Source organism: Alligator mississippiensis, chromosome 4 (assembly GCF_030867095.1).
Source record: "Alligator mississippiensis isolate rAllMis1 chromosome 4, rAllMis1, whole genome shotgun sequence".
NCBI classification, from domain to species: Eukaryota; Metazoa; Chordata; order Crocodylia; family Alligatoridae; genus Alligator; species Alligator mississippiensis.
The window spans coordinates 247,278,522-247,302,135 of record NC_081827.1 but is presented as its reverse complement, the minus strand read 5'-3'; the positions used below and the strand labels follow the sequence as shown (position 1 = coordinate 247,302,135).

The 23,614-nt window shown below is 50.8% G+C and overlaps 1 protein-coding gene across 1 annotated transcript in view; it reads right to left on the bottom strand.

Moving 5' to 3' along the window:
* CLASP1 (cytoplasmic linker associated protein 1) overlaps positions 1-13,804 on the bottom strand; it is a 246,024-nt gene extending 232,220 nt beyond the window's left edge. The window contains exon 1 of the mRNA XM_059727486.1: positions 13,629-13,804. The gene's annotated coding sequence lies outside the window, so the exon portion shown is untranslated. The remainder of the gene's footprint in view (positions 1-13,628) is intronic.
* Positions 13,805-23,614: the final 9,810 nt, after the last annotated feature.

The following is a 23,614-nucleotide window of genomic DNA, read 5'->3' as shown; positions in this document are numbered from 1 at the left end:
CGGCAGAAGGGAAGAGGCAAAGGCGAGGGCATAGCAAACAACTGGAGCAAACCCAGAGGCACAAGTTCACCCAGACCGAGAGCGTCCGTTTGAGCAAACAGGCCCCTCCGCAGTCTGTTCCCTTTAAGCGGCTTCTTTAATCAAAGCACTGCAAATCTGATGGCAGATGAAATGCAAAAAGGCTAACGCAGAGAACTGAAGCATGTCTTTCCCAGCACAGACTGTGTTCCCCCCACCCCCTCCTCCCAGATGGTTATTCTGGTTTCTCCTTCTCTGGCTGCAGGCAGGCTCCAGATTTAATCTGGTAACTCACCTGCCTTTACTCCCCGCATCAGAGGGAGGATTCCCAACCCCACCTCACTGCACCAGGACTTGGGCTGGATGGGCCCCTGCCTATTTTCCCCCCAAGACAGAGCAGAGCCCTGGCACAGTTCAAATCCAGTCCCAGAAGGCCGTAACCAGAACCTGTGGCCATTTACCTGCTCTTTGGGGTGTTATTTCAAGCTCTACCTGTGTATCAGAAACTACCTCTATTAGGGAAAAGGCTCAGTGCTTGAGACTGACCTCCCCTCCCACCCACTACAGCCAGATGGCAGTGCCAGGCCAGCGTCAAGCCGTGCAATTAGTTTGCACTAACTGCAATTAGTTTGCACTAATTGTGCCCTGCACCATTCTCATTTCATTTTTAAATGGACGATTAAGACGCTACAAATCAGCGTCACAGGAAAGGGCAGGAGAGGAGTTTTCGGCACCGTTTTGCAAGGCAGCAGTAAGTGAAACCCAGTGCCAGCTGTGCAGTCGCTGATTTGATGTGCCCTCCCCGCTGTGAGCCCAGTGACACTGAAGCTTAAAAGCTCCACTGCTAACTCGGAGATCTCAGATGTTAACAAAAAAATAATATTAATAATAAAATAAAAGCCTGAGAATGGACTATAACAAATATGCAACCCCCCCCAGGGAAAAGCACGAAGCTAAGCAATTAGTGGCAAAGCTGCTAGAAGCCGTCCTCCCCGATGCTTCAAGACGGCCAGCTCAGGGCACCTACCCAAGGCAGTTACCGTCAGTCCCCCTTTGGTCTGGAAAGCCCCAGGTCAAGCTTCTCTATTCAATGCAGTACATGAGTGACCTTCTTCCTCTAAGGATTATCCTCTGCTCCCCCCCCCCCGAGTTTAGACAGTGATGGATTTGTACCTGGGCAATGGGCCCAGTTTTGATTTAAGCTCTAAAGTTGTTTTAAACAGGCCATCAGACACTTCAATAAGAGACTGGAGAGAAGGAATTCTATTCAATATTTCAACCTAGATCCAAACAAAAAGGACAGGCAGACCTTCCCCATAACCTTAAACCTCCACACATCCCCAATTTCATCGTTCAAGGAGGCTATGAACCTACCCACAACTGCCTGGTGGTGTGCCTAAAGCGCTGAGACAAGTCACTGGGGTGTAATGCAAAGTTCAATTAAAAGAAGGGAGATTTTCCTGTTTTGAAGGCTACCACTTTGTCCTGGGGTCTTGCAAACAGTCACCACCAGAGAAGGAACGGTAGCAAGGCAGCAGTGAGCAGGCCAATGCTGGTGGTACTTAGTCAGGAAATACCCACTTGACTCATACAGCAACTGCTCTAATTTCCTGGCTTTTGAGAAGCAACACGTGTTGTTTTTCTTTCTGGCTAACTGCATCAGAGGAGAAAAGGGATTTTTTCCAATCATCTCCTCTCATTTTAGAACCATGACTGAAAAGCTCTGTGAATGATGGAGATGTGAACTAATGCTCTGTTTCCTCCCCCTACTCTTATTTGGATTAAGATCAGGTGTGAGTGCTTACCCACAACCCTTCTGGCACAAATCCACGGGCAGACGTTAGCTGGCCACACTGCTCCCTAAGCAGGGAAGGGAAACCAGGCTTCAAAGCCTTAGCATCTGCCTCTTCGACTGCTAGCTCAGTTGTGACATAAATGAAAACAGCGCCTTTTGTTGCGATGGTCCATGATTTTAAGCGACTTCGTCTCCAATCTAGTTTTTTTGGAACTGCTGCTTAAGCAGCTGTAAAACTTAACACTTAAGAGGATTTTAAAAGGGAAAAAATCTCTCTGCTCTACTTGACCATATCTATTTGTCTGCTCCAGGTTGAAAGTCGATCTAAAAGGACGAGCAAGCACAAAGTTTCCAAAAGGACAAGGATTTTGCGTACAAAATCAAGGGGAAAGGGGTATACGTTGCTACTGAAGACAAAGGCAGCAATCAAAGAGTAGATCCCAGCATCTACTATTAGCTAATAAACACCTGCTCCATCTTCTAGGACTCGCATTTAGGTTGCAAGCAGCAGTCACCATCCCTCCCCCTCCTCCTCAGTATCGACACTGGCTAGCGAGTGATAAATCCTCTTGGGAAGGCTGTATCCCAGGTAAGCAAGTCGATCCTCCCAGGCAAGGAAGCATATGGCAGCATCCCCTGAAATCCCACCCCTGCAGAGCCGGGAGGTTTGGCTGAGCAGATGCTCTGGCTGAGTCTCGGCCGCAGGCATCCCTTCTAGCCCTGCAGGATGCAAATCCTACAGACAGAGCAGCCAGCATTGCAAAGAACCAGCAACTTGGGGAATTTTTAGAGCTTAAGGTTTGAATCTAAAAAAAACCTCTTGCTCTTGGATGCGCTCATCTTCACAAGCCAGAAACCCCGTGGTGTAGACTCTTTGCGTGTCTGCAGCCTTCGCAGTTTTGAAAATCAAACACAGGACCAGATGTAACCTGCCGTTCAGAGCCTCGCAGTCTGCTTTCTGGAAGATGAATGAGACTAAATCTGACCTTTCTAAGCCACGTGTCAATAGGATGACACAAGAGAGGTAGGAAACAGGCTTTTTCCAACAAGTTCCCACTTCTGTTCGTCTTAGTATCGTAGCTACGGTACGTTTTCCAGCAAGACTAACCTAGCAGAAAACCGCACACGTCAGACTGACCTGGTTTGAAAAGTGTAGATTCAAAACTGCGTTGACAATGAAAGCCGATTTCAAAAAAGCTAGAGAGCACAATCTAACACCGGCTCGGGCACCGACACCTAATCGGGACACATCAGTCTGTCCTGCCCACGGCAAACCCATCTGTATGGTGCTCAAATTAATCCAAACGCCTATAAGCAAATACTGAGAATGCCGTTGTGGAAACCCGAGATATCAGTAAGGAAATGCTGAACTGGACGTCCCGGATGATACGAACGTTTTGCAGCGCTCAAAAGAAATCCCTTCTCACCTGTGGGAAGCACAAGCCTTACCTTGGAAAGTGAAATTCTGCAGGAATAGATCAGCTTTAAGTGAAAGCTTAAGGCACATAAGCTGTATGTCTAGTCCTTGTGACTAGGAAAGAAACCTCGTGCATATAAAACAGATGCAGTGCTCCCTTCCCCAGGGCTTGTCTACACAGGGAGCAATTTTCGAAATAGCTGTTCTGCTTAAGTTCACGTCTGACCTTATTCCTTCATGCGTAGCCTAGGCAAACCCTTCATCTGCAGACAAACTGGTCCTAGTCGCGGTGTCCCCAGAGGGCTGTTTCAGTCCCACTTCAGGACCCCCAGGCTGCAGGGGACCAAAAAGCCCATTGCAGTTTTATGCTGCTACTCATGCAGCAGCCAGGACACCGACGGTGCCGCTCCTGGACCTCAGGTGCCCATCCTTGCATGTACCTCTAGCTGGTAGACTTTTAATTTTACTCAACTGTCAAACCCTGAACTGCTGATTCAGGGCAACATTTGTGTCTTGAGAGTCCTTGGCCACAAGACAGTGCAGCGGTTGCATTTCATTAGCTCGGTAGGAGAGATCCACACACATCCTTCCCCCTCCTCCCCCTTTTCACAGGATATAGTTGCTGGTAAACTTTGAATTAAAGATTAGCTCAAGGTATGTTGAACAAAGAGGCCTCTGACCCTTAACTTTCCACAATAAAAACAACTCCCCTTGAAAGAAGTTTCCACGCTGGGAATGCTCCGCTATAATATCAGCCTTTTTATAGCCACGTCCCTCAGGCAAGGGGAAGAAGAGGTGAACAGAGTAGGGTAAGGGCCTAGGTATTGGCCTTGGGAGCCAAACCTCCTTAAGCCACAGGTTCAAATCCCAGCTGAGACAACACAGCGTGGCTGGGAATGTGAGTGCTGTGCAAACCTTTGCCTATTCCCAGAGGAAGAAGAGGGGCCATTAGCTGCTATGCCATGTACCCTGGCCAGCTGGCTACCAGAAGTGTCTGCATGACATGGAGCCTGGGAAGCGTTTTTGGGATGCAAACCACCCAGTTTTTCAACTGAGGGAGAAAACATCAGTACTTTCTTTATCTCTGCATAACATTTCTCAAGGAGTTGTGCAAACACTATGAGAGCCCAGGGGGCAATACAAACACCAAGTGCTCTACCTGGAGCAGAAAGTGTCCTTTATTAGAGAGGACGTCGGGAATCGCACTATTTTTTAATATTTCGCAAGAGAATGAGGCTCTTATGTATCAAAACCCCATCCACGCACAATAAACCTTCTGGAACTGCCCTGCATTTTGCAGTATCGAACCCCCATCCACGCACAATAAACCTCCTGGAACCGCCCTGCATTTTGCAGTAAATCGGTTGATAATCAGATAGTTTCAGGCTCTTATTTTTAAGTCAAGATTTCCCTCCACTCCCCCAAACTAAAGAGTAGAAATCTCATCTTAAGAGTGACAAGTTAAAGAAGACAGGAAAGAAAGAGAGAAACAACACTCCTCTAAAAATATGCAATGCCTAAAATTGCAGCAACAGCAGGATTACGCTTTTTCCAATTTATCCTCTGCTTTTGACAGCACTTTACCCTGAATCCGCTTCAGCTTCCCTAAACTCACAAATTGGATACACATTTTCCATATTTCATACAGCGCAGCCCTCACTTTCTTAATGGGAAATTGCAAATGTAAATCCATATAAGCTAGAAGTATACTTAAAACTGCTTAAATCAGGCTGGGGCTGCACAAGAGATTCCTGCCAGCAAAGTTATGTCTGACAGTGGGGTGGAGGGACTGACCCGCTAAGGTAGCCGTGCCAGTAGGACAACGTACTACAGATCCGGTTATAATGGCAACACTGGGCCTTTAGCAACGTAGCCTGCCTTGTTTCGGGTGGGAAGGACTTCACTATACTAGTAACAAAGGAGAGCTCTACTGGTATAGCGTCATCCACGTTAACTGTGCTGTGCTGGCAAGGCAAGCTGGGAAGCACTGCTTGTAGACACAGCCTTGATGTTTGTAGTTCAGCAAACTGACGGGTTCCCCCCTCCATATGACTGTCTACACTGGGAAGAGTTTGAGACTTCCCACTCTTGCAAACACATGCTCATTCCCACTTGTTAATGATGTTGGGAGCTAGATGCATCATTGGCTACCCCTAATTTTTTAAACCCATTAAACCTACCCTGGGCAGTATTAGGTGACACTGCACGTGAAGTATGGACAGCAGCCACAAGCATGCCTACGTATGGGTTCCTCGTATGGCTGACATTCGGGGAGCTGAACCAGATGCGACTGCAGGATAAGGTTTCCCTAGAACAGATGAGGCTTTTTAGCCACCGATGCAGCCCCCACAAACATAGATGCCACCTAAAGCAGCGTGGAAGAGCGCTGGTACACATGATCCTAGCTGGAAATAAGGTAGGCTTTAACCTGCATAATTCAGTCACCCCAGAAGTCTGCACCAGCATACTAAGTACAAAAGCCTACAGCTTGGTCTCCAAGGCACATTCAGCTTTATTTACGCAGGAAAGAAATTGCAGCAAGAAGTTATTTGCATGATCTTAGCCTTGTCTGGTGCCACTCTGACTGAGCTGAACCGTGCTAGGGAATGAGAGCTAGAGAGCAAGAGTGACTCCACTTCTGCAGGGAAGGAAACCAGATATTTAAAAAGCCTTAGATTTCCCATAATCATCTTAAAAAGAGATTACATTCATAAAACTAAAGCCCATCTGGAAAGCCCTTTTTGCTGGAACAAGGCAGCTATACGTCAAAGACAAAAGCACTTCCTTTCTCGAATTCCCTAGATGCTGGTATCCGAACGGCAGTCCATGAACCACCAAGGCATTGAGGAAGACCTCGCAGCACCAGCTCCCCACGCTTCCTTTACCGTGTTAAAAGCAGAGAAAAAGGCATTGGAAAAACAGGCAGTTGCCAAGAGATCATTAGCAGATCCCGTGCTGACAAAAAGGCATGCCACGCAGTCGTCAGTGGAAAAGGAGACTGCCCTTGCCACGAGTGTTTGTTCAAGAACCTCATCTTTGTTTCTCTTCCAGTAGGAAGTTAAGTCCCAAGACTGAGATTAATACGGACAGCGGAGCAAAAACTGGCTTACTACTTAAATCATGCAAAAGGGCAAGGGCGGAAGTTAGTCATAACACACCTGTCTTTTACAGATGAAGAATTAAAGCACAGTGAATCCATGACTTGGCTAAGTCTGCCCCAAAGCCAAAACCAGAGGGCAGTTCTCTCAAACCCCCACCGGATGCCTTCCACGCAAGGCTACCCTTCATCTGGGATGCATCTGGACAGCTACAAGACTGGGCAACTTGGGAAGAGGCCGATGAAATAACTCAAGATGATACAAGATGTAACATAAAATCAGGATCATCTGGTTTTAAAGAGATCCACGGGTGCTATTGAAACTACCGTAACTCTTATCAAACCTCTACGTGCTGCATGTCCTTATCTGAAGACGCGTAAGAAAAGAGCTGTTTGCTTATTGTCTTCTGGGTTGTTTCCCCAAGTCAACTGCCATGGAGTTATAACTTGCCGAGCAAAAGTTATTGGGAACTTCCAAATTAACAATGGAGAGAGAGGGAGAGAGCAAGAGCACAGGTGTTCAGCTTGGGTATCTGCTAGATACAGCTGTTCAAATTGGTCTCCTACCCACATCTGCCTCGTCATCCTGAATCTGCTCTACCTCGCACATGTCGAAGGGCGTAAGACAACGCGACGAACGTCCTGCACTTCAACTGTTCCCTGCCTGCGCATGGAATGAAGCTACCCCCCTTTCTCCATAGTAAGCAGATTTTTAAATCACAAAAAGGAAGCTTACAAAAAGAGGAAACCTGGACAAACAACTACAGAGAAGTATAAGAGTATTGCTCGGGCATGCAGGGATGAAATCAGAAAGGACAAAGTACAACTGGACTTGCAGCAAGGGACGTGAAGGGTAACAAGAAGGTTTCCTACAAGCACGAAAGCAACAAGAGGAAGGTCAGGGAAAGTGTGGGCCCTTTACTGAATACAGGAGGCAACCTAGTGACAGATGAGGCCGAAAAGGCTGAAGCGCTCAATGCCTTCTTCACCTCGGTCCTCACAGGCAAGGTCCGTGCCCGGACTACTGCACCAGGCAGCACAAGTTCGGGGAGGAGGTGAGCAGCCAACAGTGGCAAAAGAGCAGGTTAGGGATTATTTAGAAAATATGGACATGTACAAGTCCAGGAGGCAGGCGCAATGCACCCAAGGGTGCTCAGGGAGTTGGCCAATGTGACTGCAGAGCCACTGGCCATCATCTTTGAAAACTCATGACTATTGGGACAGATCCCACGCGACAGGAAAAGGGCAAACATAGTGCTCATCTTTAAGAAAGGGAAGAATAAGGAACCAGGAAACTACAGATTCACTAAGCCTCACCTCAGTCCTTGGAAAAATCATGGAGCAGGTCCTCAAGGAATCCATTTCTAATTACTGGGAGGAGACGAAGGTGATTAGGAACAGTCATCATGGATTCACCAAGGGCAAGTCATGCCTGACCAACCTGCTTTCCTTCAATGAGATGACTGGCCCTGTGGATGCCCACTGTAACGCCCAGGTCCTTTTCAGATGAGAGCAGCAGACGTGTTATAGGTTGACTTCAGCAAGGCTTTTGAGATGCATTCTCACGGACGAGCTAAAGAAGTACGGGTTGGATGAATGGACCGAAAAGTGGACAGAAAACTGGCTTGGGTCATTGGGCTCCAATCAATGGCTCAATGTTTAGCTGGCAGCCAGTATCAAGTGGAGTGCCCCAGGGCTCAGTCCTGTTCAATATTTTCACCAACGACCTGGAAGATGGGATGGATGCACCCTCTGCAAGTTTGCAGATGACACCAAACTCGGTGGGGAGGGAACTAGTAGATACGCTGGAGGGCAGGGCTACGATTCTGAGAGACCTCGACAAACTGGAGGATTGGACCCAAATAAAAATATATATAAATCTCATGAGGTTCAATAAGGACAAGTGTAAAGTCCTGCCCTTAGGATGGAGCAATCCCAAGCACCGGGACAGGCTGGGGGCTGCCCGGCTGGGCAGCAGCTCTGCAGAAAAGGACAGTGGACAATAAGATGACGAGGAGCCGGAAGTGTGGCCTTCTTGCCAAGAAAGCTAATGGCATCCTGGGCTGCGCTGGTAGGAGCATTGCCAGCAGATTGACAGAAGTAATTATTCCCCTCTATTCAGCACTGGTGAAGCCACATCTGGAGTCCTGTGTCCTGCTTTGGGCTTCTCACTACAGGAAGGACATGGACAAATTGAAGAGAGCCCAACAGAGGTCAACCAAAATGGTTCGGGGCACAGGACTTATGAGGAGAGGCTAAGGGAACTGGGCTTCAGTCTAGAGAAGAAAAGACCGAAGCAGGATTTAACAGCAGCCTTCACCTCCCTGCAGGGGGTTACAAAGAGGGTGGAGCTGGGCTGTTCTCAGTGGGGGCAGATAACAGGACAAGGAGCAATGGGCTCAAGTTGCAGCAAGAGAGGTTTAAGTTAGATATTAGGAAAATCTCTCTCACTAGGAGGGTAGTAAAACACTAAAACAAGTTACCCAGAGAGGTGGAGGAATCTCCATCCTTGGAGGTTTTTAAGAACCGGCTAGACAAGGCCTTGGTTGGGATAATATAGTTGGGGCTGGTCCTGCTTTGAGCAAGGGGTTGGACTAGAAGACCCCCTGAGATCCCTTCTAACCCTAATTTTCCACGATTCTATTATTTTAAAGCTTTGATTTATGACACACTTGCCTTTCTACCACAGCACGTGAGTTCAATATATATTTACCAGAAGACAGTCACTCTATTTTCATTATAACAGGACACTGCTGGTATTCAAACCAACAGGAACCATAAACCTGATCCAGGGGGAGACTCAGGTGGGCCCAGGAGAGTGCCTTGATGGCTGTTTCATGAGCCAGTGTTTGCAAATCAGCAATTTTCTGGTGTTAAGAAAAGGATTATTCCACAGCTTTCTCCTTCCCCACAACAGTCTCACTAAGACTGACTGGTGGCCTTTCAATGGCAGGGCCTCCACGAGAGTAGCCTTGCCCAATCTTGCCACTCTTCGCCCTCTGCATTGCTCTATGCAAAAGACCCCTTAATGCACCCGGGGAGACTCCAGGGCTGCAAGGAGTGGAGCTGCAGACCAACAATGGGGGGATGCCCCAGAATTGAATGGGTGCTCACAACGGCCCCGCTGGGTCAGCTATGCTTTTAGTGACCAGAGAAGCTCTACTGCGGAGACAAGCAGATTCATGCCCTCTCACCCTGTGGGGTCGGACACAGCCTAGCGCCAATGCACGCAGCCCCTACGCTGCCCATCACGAAGATCCCAACGTATGGAGGAACGGCTGGATACACAGCCATAAAACTTATCCCCCTCCAGAAGTCCGAGGTGGAAGCAGTGGCACCAAAGCCTGCACCGAGCAGAGCTGCTTTGCAAAGGCAGTGTCGGCTCATGTTTGGCTCAAGTTTCTTAAGTGCCCAATAAAAGCATTGCAGGGATGCTTGCTTTGGGATTTTAACATTTCTAAAAAAAATTAAAGTGCCTGAGTCTGGATTGGAAATCAAAACACCGCCGCATTGTGCCGGAGCCGGGCTAATCTATTCCCACTGTCAGCCAGGCGAGAGGGTAAACAAATCAGGCTTTTTAAGATCCCTTCCCTTGCGATAATCTAAAGACATTTCCTTTCTAAAAATAACTCCGGCACCCTGCCCACATCACCAAAGCCATGTGCCAACTAGTGCACGCTCCCTCCTCGGGGACCAGACCCCACAGCCATTTGGCCAAGCGAGTGAGTGTGGAATAGGAAAAGTCCCCAAACTAGATAGTAGCAAGATGAAAGCCGACATTGACCTTTAGTAATTATCATGCCTCAAGAAGCTTTCCTTTCTGTTCTCCTAGAACAAGAGAGGTTAAAACCTCAGCTAAGCTGCTTTTGAAATTTAAAAAAAATAAATACAAAAATCCTTGACCGAGAGAAATAATGCTGCCACAAAGGTGAGAGTGATCTCTCGTGTTTATAACAAAGCAGGGGGCTTATTACAGCATGCCTGTTGCTTGGCATCTTGTATGATTAATTCATCAACCCCCCTACCCTGCAACTACTCAAATAGCTCTTTGAAAGGTTTCAAACACTTCTAAGGGCTGATGATCACCATCCAAAATACTAAGCAGCACCACGATGATGGATGTAATTCAAAAAGCTAACCAGAATACAGAACCGGCCAGAAAGCACCATTCTGTTGGCCTACAAGGCTAGATAAGAGCAAGACCTAGAGGAGTCCCCCATGAAAAGTCTCCCAGTGCATGAATGTACCCCTTCATCCTACTAACAAAACCAGGCGTGCAAAGCAGGAGGTTTTGCTCGCCAGGTAAAAAATAGTGCATTTCTCCATTGCATTAGCCAGCGCAGTCAAAAAGCCTGCAGAGTTATGTTTTAGCCTGCATCGTTCAAAGACGTGCTGACTGGTTGTACTGTAACTTAATTAAAAGTTGGGGAGATAAATACCACTCAAGTGGTATTTAAGACAACATACCTTATCTAGAGCACACCTCAGTTAGACTATACTAGACCCTTAACACCTAGTCTGGGCAAGCCCGAATGGGAAAGATACCCACTGACTTCAGCAGAGGTTGGATCATGCTTCTAAATAACATGTCTGACTATTTCCTTCCCCTTTGTCTATCTGTGCAGGTAACGCCTAAAATCACCAGAGCCCAGACAGAGGAGACCTTCCATTTGCTTGCACTGTGCATTCAGCACCGAATGAAGCAGACTTGGCACATGCATCATTTGCTTCACATGCTGTTTTCCCAATTGTAAAACAACCACAGCCAGTAGGGACCTTTGGGGCCAGGCATAATTCCTTGAAATCAGACCTCATTCTGGAAGGGACCAGCCATCAGCTTCTAAGAGACTCAAAGCTTACTGGTGACAGGGTCCATCCAAGAAGAGAGAAATCTCCAGAGTTTTGATTCTTGTCATTTGAGGGTATCTGCTTTTCCTCACACCTCTCCAGCCATTCTGGGCTGAGGTTTTTATAGTTCACAACAGCCGTATTTTGGCAGCCCAACTTGTTTTCACACACCCCATGCAACTGCCCCTCCAGGGAACATCACATGGGTCAGCTCAAACTGATCTCCGTCTCACAAACGTGCTGTTGTCTTGCTTTTGGTCTGAATGATCGAGCTAGCAAAGCAAGGCCCAACCCTCAGCTCAGCGGCATTCCTCTGTCCGCAGCACAATAGCTTTTGAAGACCGTGTCCAAACAACTGCAAAATTTCAGGGAGCTTTCCAGGCATCAAAAAGTGTATGGGGGGGAATTCACAGTTTGTCTGGGAGGCTTGTAAGGAACCAGACAAGTTGGACTCCGACGCGCTGCAGGCAGCAGAGCACCATGGCAGAGACAACTCAGCCTCGCCGAACTAGACTTAGGCTAGACTTCAGCCTAAGACTAGGCTTAGACTTCAGCCCCAGCGGTTCAAAGGAGCTGGCATAGCCGAACAGCAGATCAGGACAGAGGTGCTTGGAGGATGTGGTGGGGAAAAGCAGGGGCTGCCTCAGCCAAGGGGCCATACTGGGCCAGCAGCAGTGATGCTGGAGAGCTGCCCTCCCTGCTGCACCTAGCCCAGACAGCCATTCGCCTTCCCCTAGTCAGGACCATATGACTTCATCTACCCAGGGCTTGTCTGACAGCCGATGTCGCATGCTGCTGCCCCCACCTGCAGCACCGGGGGAGAAAGTTGGCCGAGACAAGGGTGATATAACAAGGGGAGCCACAGCTAGGACTGTTTAATAACAACACTCAGGGACAGTGCCAGCATCCTGGAAAAGAGTGTCAGGTTCGGGCACGGAGCTGGAGCCGGCCTCCCTGCCCTGCCAGCTCCTCCGAGCAACCATCCCCGAGCCGACGACGAGGAATGCTGACTCATGACACCGGGCTCGGAGAGGGACGCCACAGTCCAACCGGGCAGGACGTGAGCCCGGGCCTCAGGACAGCTGTGGGCACAACCCCCAGACCCCCTGTGTGACCGTCAGCAAGTCAGCTCTCCACCTGCTCAGGACCAGGGAGGTGGGAGGAGGGGACGGGAGACCAGCACTGCCCCACCTCGGAGTCATCTTCTGAGGATGATCATGCAACCTGTGTGGTGTCAGGGACTCCCTGAATAATCCTGTTGCAGCTTAATTAAGACCCTCCTTACATTCATACCTGGTTTCTGTCTGCCTCTCGCACCTCCTGCCTTAGCTGAACTCCCTCCGAAGACAGGACGTGGCCGAGTACCCAGCCTCCCTCCCTCCCTGCACTGACACACTCGCCAGGTCTGGATCTAATTCCTATAAAAGACGTCCCCGGGAGCTGACTGAGCACTAAACAGGTCAAATAGGAGACGCCAGATCCAGTCGAAACTGGCAGGAAACAGCCGCCTAAAAAGCACTGCTCCAAAACACTGCTTTTCAAACCGAGGAGGTTGCAGGATTCAGACTCCCCGCTCTTCCTCGTCGTTTCTTAGGTACGTTCTTCCCTGATTTTTAAACGTGCATTTTCTACTATGCATTTTAGCAAGTTCATCCTTCACAACCAACACTGAACTGTACCTCTTCCAGAAGACAGCCCACCTCTACACAGCCCCCAGCTTTTATCCAAGCACCGCTGCCGCTTGGCTGCATCGTCCTGCAAGGACGCCCCTCCGTCCCAGGGCAGAACCGACCCCGAACTCCCCGGTGCAGCCAGCTCTCGCACCCTCGCAGCTATTCGCTCAGCTGCACGAATCCCTCCCGCCCGGGGAAGTTACGGGGAAAAGCAACGCGTCCGGCGGCATTTTGCATCCTTCTCCCTCCGCTTTAAACAAGTTTTGCCGGGATGCGTTTCATCGGGTGCAATGCAATTACGACCGGGGCTCGAGCGTGGGCTGCGAAACCCCCCCGAGAAAGCAGGAGCGGGCTCTTGCCCCCGCCGACGTGTCGGGGGAAGGCGCCGGATGAGACCTGCAGCCCCGCCGGCGCGGTGCAAAGCAGGGGTCGTCGCCCGCGGCGGCTCCGTCAATGGTTCGCAGCCCACCGCCGCCAGACAAAGGAAGGAGGGAGCTCGACTCGGAGGGGGGGACGGCGGCATCGCCCGCGCCGCGCCCACGCCGGGACGAGGGCGGAGGAGACGGACGGTCCCGCTGGAGGGGGGGTGCAGGGGATTGGGGGAGCCCCTCCCAGCACCACCTCTATTTCGTGCCCCTTGCAAGGGGGGGAGGGGACCCCCCTGGGAAGCACTGGGCTCGGCCTCCAGGGTGCACCCTGCAGCAGGGCAGCGCCTTTGCAAGCTGGGCCCCCCCCCAAACCCCCACTTTGCAGCCCCTGCCCCTGGCAAGGGGGCTTTACCTGGCTCTGCTGCAGGGGCAGGCGGGGGGGAGGCCACCAGCCCAGGGGTCCTGCATGGGGGGGCCTGGAGCCCGCTCAAGGCCGGCTGCACTGCATGCCTATGGCTGCTGCCGCTGCTGCTGCTGCTGCCGCTGGAGAGAATGGAGCTCCGCGCAGGCGCACTGGGCCCCGCGGGGCCAGGCGGGCGCTGGTGCGCATGCACCAGCGCCCGCTCCCACCCAGCCCTCTCCAGGGGATTCTTCACGCATGCGCGCTGCTTCCCCGCCGCGTTGACCATAGAGCGCTGGCGCGCGGCTAGAGCGACTCCCTCATGCAAGTCCTCCTCGCGCGCGGCGGGGGGGTGGGGGATGAGGTCAGTGTTGGCACTGCGCGTGCGCAATGGGGTGCCCGGATGTAGATCGGGGGGAGGTGTCGAGTGAGGCTCCGCGGGGAACTAATGAATTCCTCCCCCCCCCCCGCCTGCCGGGCAACACTTCCGGGGTAAAGGTCGAGGCTTCAGTCACTTCCGGAACAGAAGGGTTGCGGAGCTGACTCTTAAAGGGACAGGCGACTCTTAAAGGAGCCCGCCCCCTGCTGGACACAGGGAGCTCCCAGGGGCCTGGGGGTGGCACTCAGCACCCCCCCTCAGCCCAGCCTGCCATGGGGGTGGGGGGCAGGAGCCGTGACCTGCATTGGCAGCCCACCAGCATTGCCCGCCAAGCCCCAGCTCCCGGAGTCCTGTGATCATCCTTATTTGATGCTTACCCAGCCTCGTCTTGCAAACCTCCAACGAAGGGGAGTCCGCCAGTTCCCTGGGCGGTCTCTTCCACCGCCTCGCTGTTCTCGCGGAAAGCATGGTTTTTCCTAATATCCGAGCCTCGGTCTTTTTAGACTCAGGACAACCCCTGGAAAATGCTGGCTCTTCGCTGCCACTCACTTTTTTTTTTTTTTTTTAATGCAGAAAAAGAAGAGAAGTAGACAAGGTTTTTTTGGGTAAAGCTGATATCTTTTTATTACACCAACTCAAATAGTCGGAAAAGTTCTTCTTAGCAAGTTGTCGGGTTTCAATACCCTTCGCCGGGCTGCGGTGTTGCAAAGACCACAGTTGCCCAGTGTTTTTTCGATGTGATGAATTCCCGCGTGAAAGCTCTGGGTTTATCTCATCTCGTGATTCATGCGTTGGTGTTCAGAAACCAAGCAGTGCTCAAATTGCAGGACACCCTTAAAAGGATCTCGCAACACTCTGGTTGAGAATCGCTGACCTCTTTTTGGGGGCCGGACTCGATGATCTATTGCGGTCCCTTCCGACCCTGACATCTATGAATCTACGAATCTCGCCCGAGTCAAAGCCACTGCCCTCTGCAGCAACAGCAGATATTCTCCCTCTTGTTTACGGCAGCCCTTCAGATATGGTGTCCCCCTCGTTAATAAGTCTTTCTGTCCAAGCTAAACGTACCTAGTTCATTTCATCTTTCCTCTAACCCCTGTATCATTTTTTGTGCTGTCCTCTCTCATTCCTCCTCGTCCCCTTTACAACGTGCAGCCTACAACTGCACTTAACTCTACAGGAGGTTTAACCAGCACCAAAGACATCGCCGCCTGCCCTCTACCCCCTGCCCTTCTCGGCTCAGCTTGCAGAGGCACTTAAGGCAAGGGATGTAGTCGTCGTGGGTGACCTAAATTACCTGGACATCTGCTGGGATGAGCAGTCAGCCAGGTCGGACCGCTCACAAAGGTTTCTTGGACCTCCATCTAACCCAGGAGGTGCACAGTCCCACCACCTGCTGGACCTGGTCCTGGCCACAGGCGATGACCTGGTGAGGGGACTCCAGGTCCTCGACCACCTGGGTGATAGCGATCATCGCCTACGGGAATTCACCATCCAGCGCAGGGTGCGAAGAGCCTGCAGCAAGGCAGTAGCCCTTGACTTCAAGAGGGCCAACTCCAATGAGTTGAAGAGATTAGTAGGAAGGGCCCTGGGATCCTGGAGAGTTGGAGAACTGGGTGTCCAAGACAAGTGGATAGTTCCTTAAGGAAACAATCCTCTAAGCCCAGGGGGTGACAGTCCCAACGAGAATCAAAGGGGACAAGAGTGCTCAAAAGCCCCTCCCCAGCTCACCAAAGGCATTCAGAAATGCCTGAAAGCCAAAAAGGTGGAGTACACCCAGTGGAAGGAAGGGTCTATCAACAAAGAGGAGTATACCTCCATCGCTCGGGTCTACAGGGGGGCTGTTAGGAAAGCTAAGGCAGATACAGAACTAGGGCTAGCATCCAGGATCAAAGACAAAAAAAAGTCCTTTTTTAAATACGTAGGGAGTATAAAGAAGGCACTGGGTAATGCGAGGCCCCTGCAGGCTACGCTTGGCAATCTGGTGGTTGCACCAGAGGAAAAGGCAGACCTTTTTAACAAATTCTTTGCCTCCATTTCTTTGTGCAGGGGCCGGGACATCTCCCCCACCAGGATTCAGGACGGACCCAGGAGAGACTCCGCCAGGCCTAGGGTCAGGGAGGACCGAGTTAGGGAACTGCTGGAGGGGCCGGACATGTTCAAATCAGCAGGTCCAGATGCTTTCCACCCCAAGGTGCTGAGGGAATTGGAAGGGGTCATCGCAGGGCTCCTGGCATGGCTTTACGAGCACTCGTGGTGCTCTGGCCAGGTGCCAGATGACTGGAAGAGGGCCAATGTGGTCCCCATTTTCAAAAAAGGGAGGAGGGAGGACACAGGCAACCATAGGCCCATTAGTCTTACTTCGATCCTGGGGAAGCTCTTTGAGAAAATTATCCAGGCGCACATCTGGGAAGGACCAGCAGGGAGAGGATGCTCAGGGGCAACCAGCATGGGTTCATTAGGGGCAGGTCCTGTCAGACCAACCTGGTAGCCTTTTATGACCAGGTCGCACAATCCTTAGACGCAGGTGTCGTGGTGGATGTAGTGTTTCTGGACTTCAGGAAGGCCTTCGACACTGTCTCTCACCCCATTCTCATTAAAAAACTAGGAGACCGTGGCATTGATGCCTACACAGTCAAATGGATTGCAAATTGGCTGAGGGGTCGTACTCAGAGAGTGGTGGTGGACGGGTCATTTTCGACCTGGAGGGATGTGGGTAGTGGGGTCCCCCAGGGCTCGGTCCTCGGGCCCACACTGTTCAACATCTTTATTAGCGATTTGGACAAGGGGGTGAAAAGCACCCTGTTCAGATTTGCTGACGACACCAAGATTTGGGGCAAGGTGGGCACACTAGATGGGAGGGACAGGCTACAACTAGACCTGGACAGGTTACAGGGGTGGGTGACTGAGAATAGGATGGGATTCAATACTGACAAGCGCAGGGTGCTGCACTTGGGCAATAGGAACCAGCAGCAGACCTACAGGCTGGGGAACTCCCCTCTCATCAGCACAGAGGCAGAGAGATCTTGGAGTCATTATTGATGCCAAAATGAACATGGGTCGACAGTGTGGGGACGCGGTCAGGAAGGCCAACCACACCTTGTCATGCACAGATGCATCTCAAGCAGGGCCAAGGAGGTGATCCTCCCCCTCTGCGCAACACTGGTCAGGCCGCAGTTGGAGTACTGCGTCCAGTTCTGGGCACCGCACTTCAGGAGGGATGTGGACAGCATGGAGAGGGTCCAGAGGAGGGCTACTTGCATGGTCAGGGGACAGCATGGCAGGCCCTATGAGGAAAGGTTAAAGGACCTGAACCTGTTCAGCCTCCACAAGAGAAGACTGAGAAGGGACCTGGTGGCTATCTTTAAACTCACCAGGGGGGACCAGCAGGGAATGGGAAGAACACTGTTCCCCCAAGCACCTCCCAGAGTAACAAGGAATAACAGCCATAAGTTGACTGAGAGTAGATTCAGGCTAGACATCAGGAGGCACAACTTCACAGTCAGGGCGGCTAGGATCTGGAACCAACTTCCAAGAGAAGTGGTGCTGGCTCCTACCCTGGGGGTCTTTAAGAGGAGGCTTGATATTTACCTAGCTGGGGTCATATGAGCCCAGTATTCACTCCTGCCCGGGGCAGGGGGTCGGACTTGATGATCTGTTCAGGTCCCTTCCAACCCTACCAACTATGAAACTTATCCCCCATGCCTGTGCCTGCCCCCCAACCCAGCCATCTGTCCCCCCACATCCATGCCTAGCCCCTCTACTCCTCCCTCCCACTGCCACTTACCTTCTGCTGCTCTGCTCTGCTCCGGCTCTGGGGCAGTCAGTGGCCGTGGTCCCAGTCCAGCCTCACCCTGCCCAGCCAGGTAGAAACAGCAGCAGCAGCTCTGGGCCCCAGCCTGGCTGGTTCAGAGCTGGAGCCAGAGCTGAAGGTAAGCAGCAGGGGAGAAAGCAAGCTCCCCCATGCACCCCCTAAGCAACACACACAAGTCTCCCCCGTGCCCCCCTGCCCCTCCACAAGAACCACCTTGGCCCCGGGGCAGGCAATGGCTCAGCTCTGAGCCTCTGCCTGCCCCAGCCCAGTGCTCAAATCCAAGGCATACCCCACCCCCATGCCCTCCCAATGCTGACTGGGGGAGAAAATGTGTCTTGTATTTGAGTAAATACATTATTCCTACATCCAGTCATTTTAGGGTCAACTACTGCAATTCTATGCTGAATGAAGGAAGTGAAAGGTGTGATTAATTTGTCGCTTAAAAATAATTTCCCACCACTTTTTTTCCCTAAGCAAATACCCAGTATTAAAAAAAACTCAAGTCTTAGTTTTGCTTTTTTTCTGAAATACATTCCTGACTAATACATGTAAATTAGGAGCATTCTGGTTGTAAGTGGAAGGGACGGCCTGCTGAATATTTATCGAAGAGTTTTTCTCCAAAGTCTTACAGTAAAATTTGTGTTAACAAAACCAGCTGAGTTGTAGATTGTCCAAGAACATAAGAACTGTCATTTACTGGGTCAGACCATGGGTCCATCTCACCCAACATCCAGTGTCACACAGTGGCAGAGCGTGGATGCCGAAAGGGGGAGTGAACTGAGTATGATCAGAGTTTTTCCCCCTGTTCCTCTCCCACTTGCAGCCTCCAGCATTTACGGTCTAGGAAATTCTGATTCAGAGGCTGTATCCCTAACTCCCATGCTCAATAGCTACTGATGCCCCTTTTCCTCCATGAATATGTCCATCCCTTTTTGAATCTGGCTAAGCTATCAGCTTCCACCACATCTGGTGGCAACGCGTTCCACACTTCCATTGCACGCTGGGTGAAAAACAAACTTCCTTTGGTTGGTTTTCAACTTACTACCTACTACTTTAATTTTGTGACCTGTTGTTCCATAATTGTGTTCAGTTCCCTTGGTCCCTGGAGGGTCCACCAGCCAGTTCTCTGGTCCCCCATGGAGGCCTCCAGGGTTCTCACCCCTGATCCTAACATTAAAAAAGAAACAAAAAGAAATTAAGACTTTCTGGGTTTCTTTAAGTTTCCAAAAGAAAGCACAATGAGCACCTTTTTTTTACTTTTCCCCCCCTTTTCATAGATGTCAGGGGCTGGAAGGGACCTTACAGATCATCAGGTCCAGCCCTGCTGCACTTGGGCCTTTCGATCACCTTTAAGATTCAAGCCATTAATATTCTGTCCAACCTTCCAAAAAATGAATCCCTTTTCCATGACAGAACAGTGCCTGCCGATGGATTTACCTGTGTTTTGTATCACATAGCATATTTACTCTGCCTCCTGATCAGTTTTGTGGTACATCACCTTTACCAGGTATATCAAATCACTAGGGACCTACCAAAATCCCGATTGTGCAGATTTTACGGAAATCGCAAAATCCAGCATTGTCCGCAAAATCCACAAAAAACCTTACTAAAAATAAAGTGCTGGCTTCCCAGAGGGAGCAGCAGTCCTCAAGGCATCGCAGCCCAGCCACACAGCCTGCCCGGGGGGCAAAGGGGAGGAGGGCTGCCAGCACAAAGGGGAGCCCAAGACGGCTGCTGGCCACCTCCTCGAGTGGGGTAGACCCCTGCAAGTCACGTATAACAGGCCCCTCTCTGAGAGGCCCTTCAGGTGTGAGAAGTGTTTTATTACCCAATTTCTTTCTCTGTAACAACTCAGCAAGGAAGGGCCTTTCAAAATCAGCCAGCGGACACCCAGGCACCCATGAGGTGAGTATATTGGCATCACCTCCTGGTCAACCAGATTAGTTTCCTGATACACGAAATCAGATCAGAGTGGACACCCAAGTGTTGGCCAAGCCAACAGGTCATCAGCCAAGGACACCGGTGGTGTATCTACCCCAGTGGTAACACCCATGAGGCAAGGACCTAGAAAGTTAGAAGAATTTAAATAAAACTGGGCCAGATAACCCCAGAAACAGGAGGTTTGAAAGAGAGCAATAATTATTGCCATTGTCATGAGCACTTAAGCAAGGGCCTTTATTAGCATTTTAACCTTCACTTGAGAGGAGCAACTGACACCCCCCATAAGCAATTAATAATGATCTTTCCATGCTCTTGAAAGACCAGCATCGCCCCAGCGCAAGAAGCACCTGCGCGTACATCACCAGGTGAAAAACATCCGTTTTCTGATTCGACGCAACTCCTACAGAGGCAAGCAGACCTACCTCGAACCAGTCACTGCGCGAGCAAATGGGAATCTCTTCTGCTAAGAAATGGTCAGATGCGTCGCCGAGTGGAAACGTGGTTCGATGCACGTGCAGCAGAAGATATCCCATAACACTTAGAGGGGGCATCTCCGGTTCTGCTTGTGAAGGACTGGCCTTGTGAAAGAGCCAGGAATGTCGTATAAGGCTGTGTTCAGAGAAGAGACAACGGAGGTTGCAGTCCCCAGGGGTGGCTACAGTTAGCAAGGCTTAACTGATCATTTATAAGACTGACCATTCCCCATTGCCTTGTCTTTATGAAAGTAAGGCAGAAATCTCCTGCAGGAACAGTACGGTGGAAAGAGTTGGACAGTCCTTAATGAAGAGAAAATGAATGTGGGTCTTCACAGAGGTGAGACTTGGGCGCACGCGTGCAGCTGGCTCTTCCCAGCTCTGCCACAGACTCTCTCTGTGACCATGGGAAAGTCACTTAGTTCCTCCCTGCCTCGGTTTCCACAAACATAAAAAGTGGACTCATCTTTCCTGGCCTCATAGGAGCGCGGTGTGAGGATGTGTGGTGAGAACAGCAGTCCCCTATCGAGGATGCTGTCGTTTCCTAAGTTCACGATTGGGCCCTTGCCACATGAAAGCCGTCACCGATCTCGTTCTGTGCCTATTTCTGCTCAGACCACGCATGCCTGCACATCAATGTCTTAATTGGAGTTTTCTTGCCAAGCTCCTGCGTTCATCTGTGTCCATTTTCATGACTGCCGCAAGCAAACAGGCTGCTGACCCACTTAACTGCCCCGTGATAACTCAGTGGCGTTTGCTTCATCCACCAAACAGAAAAGAAAATCCAGTGAGGAGGAGGTTGGGGTGAAGGGAAACTACCAGTCAGCTCAGCAGTTGGAAACGAATGAGCTCCTCACCATAGGGACGGCAGGTTGGTCCACCCAGGAAGAAACATGGAGCATAAAGCAGGACGCCACGTGAATTTAGATCTGATGGCACATGCCAGATCGATAGTCCTGAACCCGGCGGTCTCATTGCCGGGACAGGACCCTGACAGGCAGCTACACCGCAGCTATCTGCTTGGTGGACTCTCACCCATTGCATGAAGGGGCTGCTTCCAGCAAGACCAGGACAGTTCATTATCCTTGGTCAAAACTCCCAGGAAGCCACCAGTTAATGCTGTTCATGGCGCTCGTTGTTTTCTGAAGTCTGAGCTGAGACCCACCAAGCTCGCTGCCCAGGGGCCATCAAACACCCATCTCCTGGTAGCCGCTCTCCAGCTCTGCCAAGCTGGTTTGACCCAGCGACATGGAGGTGAACGGCTGCATATTCTGCTAATCAAGGCTGTATTGTGTCTAGTATTTGTGTTTCAGTTCTAGGTGCTTGTTTTCCCGAGCTGTCCTACTGGGGCCCAGAGAGGTGTCATCTATGGGTCAAAATAAAGGGAGAGGTGTTTGTCTTTGTGGCATTTGAATTCACACTAACCCAGCCCTTAGCCCCATTTCCTCTTCTCTGCTAACTTTCCACTTACACCCTCTGGGATTTATTTCTTCCTGCTCTTGCTGTTTTCAATCATTGCTTATCTTTATTTTTCTCTCTTTTTCCACCATCCAAACCCTCACCGGTTCCTTCTAACATGCATCGCATCCACGCTCTGCAGATTCCTTTTACCTTTGCACCTTTGAAGAGCATTTCCTTTTTTACCCCTGCCCTGATACTGAACAAACTGGAACGTGACACATCCAGGTTACAAAGGGGAGTGCTAAGTGCTGCACGAGAGGCTTAGGAAATGGATGAAGACCCTTTTGCAAAGGATAAGGACGCTCTTCCCCAAATGCAAATTTCTGCTGCAGCGAATGGAGGTGTTTAGGGAATGCAGCGAGGGCTCTGTCATCAGAAAGCAATGTGAGCAATGCATAGTCTGGCCACTTGAAAGCAGTCTTCCAAAGTCACCTGTTTTGAATCCCGTACTGACGATTCCCTCCCCGCAGGAGCCGTGAAAGGCTGTCATAAAGCTGCCTGCTAGTGACTCCTGGACACAAGAGCCGGAGGAGCGTGTCTGCGGCAAAACCATGTTCCCAGATGCTGAGGGAGACTCCGACAGTGCTGAGACCCAACCTATGGGAGGGTGCTGGGACTCTGGCTGTCAAGGCATGGCACACAACTCTGCCCGCACCCCCAAGACACATCAGAAAACCACGAGAAAGATGCACAGCCAGGCCACTTGATGGCTCATGTTCAAGAGACAAGTATGGGAAATGCACTGTATGTTCCTGACACCAGGCGGGAAAGAAGTATGTGACTTCATTACAGGAGATAAAGCCTTCCCTTTTCTCCTCGATGCTGTTGGATGCCCCAGTGCTATGTGAGGACCCAGCGGTATGGAGAGGACAGGCAGTCGTACACAAGAGCCAATGTCCACAGTATTTCCTTTGTCCTGTAAAGAAAGCTACAAACCATAGCTGCATTCAACATCCTCTGGCTTCCTAGGATCACGACTAAAATACTCCCAGTGCTCTTCTGATCAGACAGGAGCGTGGAGCGTTTGACCCCTCTGACCCCCTTCATCTATAGCTCAACGAGGAAAGGACAAAGATATTCTGCAAGGCATGCACGGTGCAATGCCTCCCCTGCGGGTCCCTCCAACCCCCCGGCGGTGGTGGGATGTTCAGGCTCCAGTTACGCATGGTGCGTAGTTCAAGCTGCTTCTGGGCATCTCGGGGAACCGAGATGTCTCCTTTTATTGCTGCCTTATCTGGGCAGCACGGTTAGCAGGAAACCCCCTCCGCTGATTCCCTCTACGAAGATACCCTGCAGCTCTGGGAGACCTCATTCCTTCCCATCCTCAGGCCCCAAGGGATGCAGCCCTCTGAACTCTGCCTGGCCCAGGGAGCCTGAAGCCAGGGCCTCGCCGATGTGGCTGTAAGCAGGGTGAACTAATCCCACCATCTTTCTTCATTGTAGAATCGTAAGAAAAACTTCCTTTTCCTGGAAAAGCATCCATCATGCAGAACCGCTTAAAAGAAAAGAAGGGGGGGAAGATGAAGTGTTCTCGGAGCTGCAGAAGCAAAAGGCCCAGGCATCTGCCAACTGCTTTCGGGACTGATAAATAAGACCAAAGACTACTTTCTACTTTTAATCGCCAGCCTAGGTCACGTGCATTGGACTGAAACCTCAGGTCCAGCTCTTTGACGCGTCTGTGCAGCCCCTTGCACAGGACTAGAATACACCAGAGTATTCCCGTCTCATCCACTTGCCACCGTTGTGGGCCCTGGTCTACCTGAGCTGGACAAACATATCAAACTCTCTCTGTGTGAGGCCAAAAGAGGTTTAGCAACAGCCACCTGGACAGATGGGACACTTCTGGTTTGTGGATTTCCTCCCTTCCCACCCCCGTCAACAGTTAAGAAGTGAGAAGAGGCACTCTGCTTGACACCCTAGAAATGCTGAT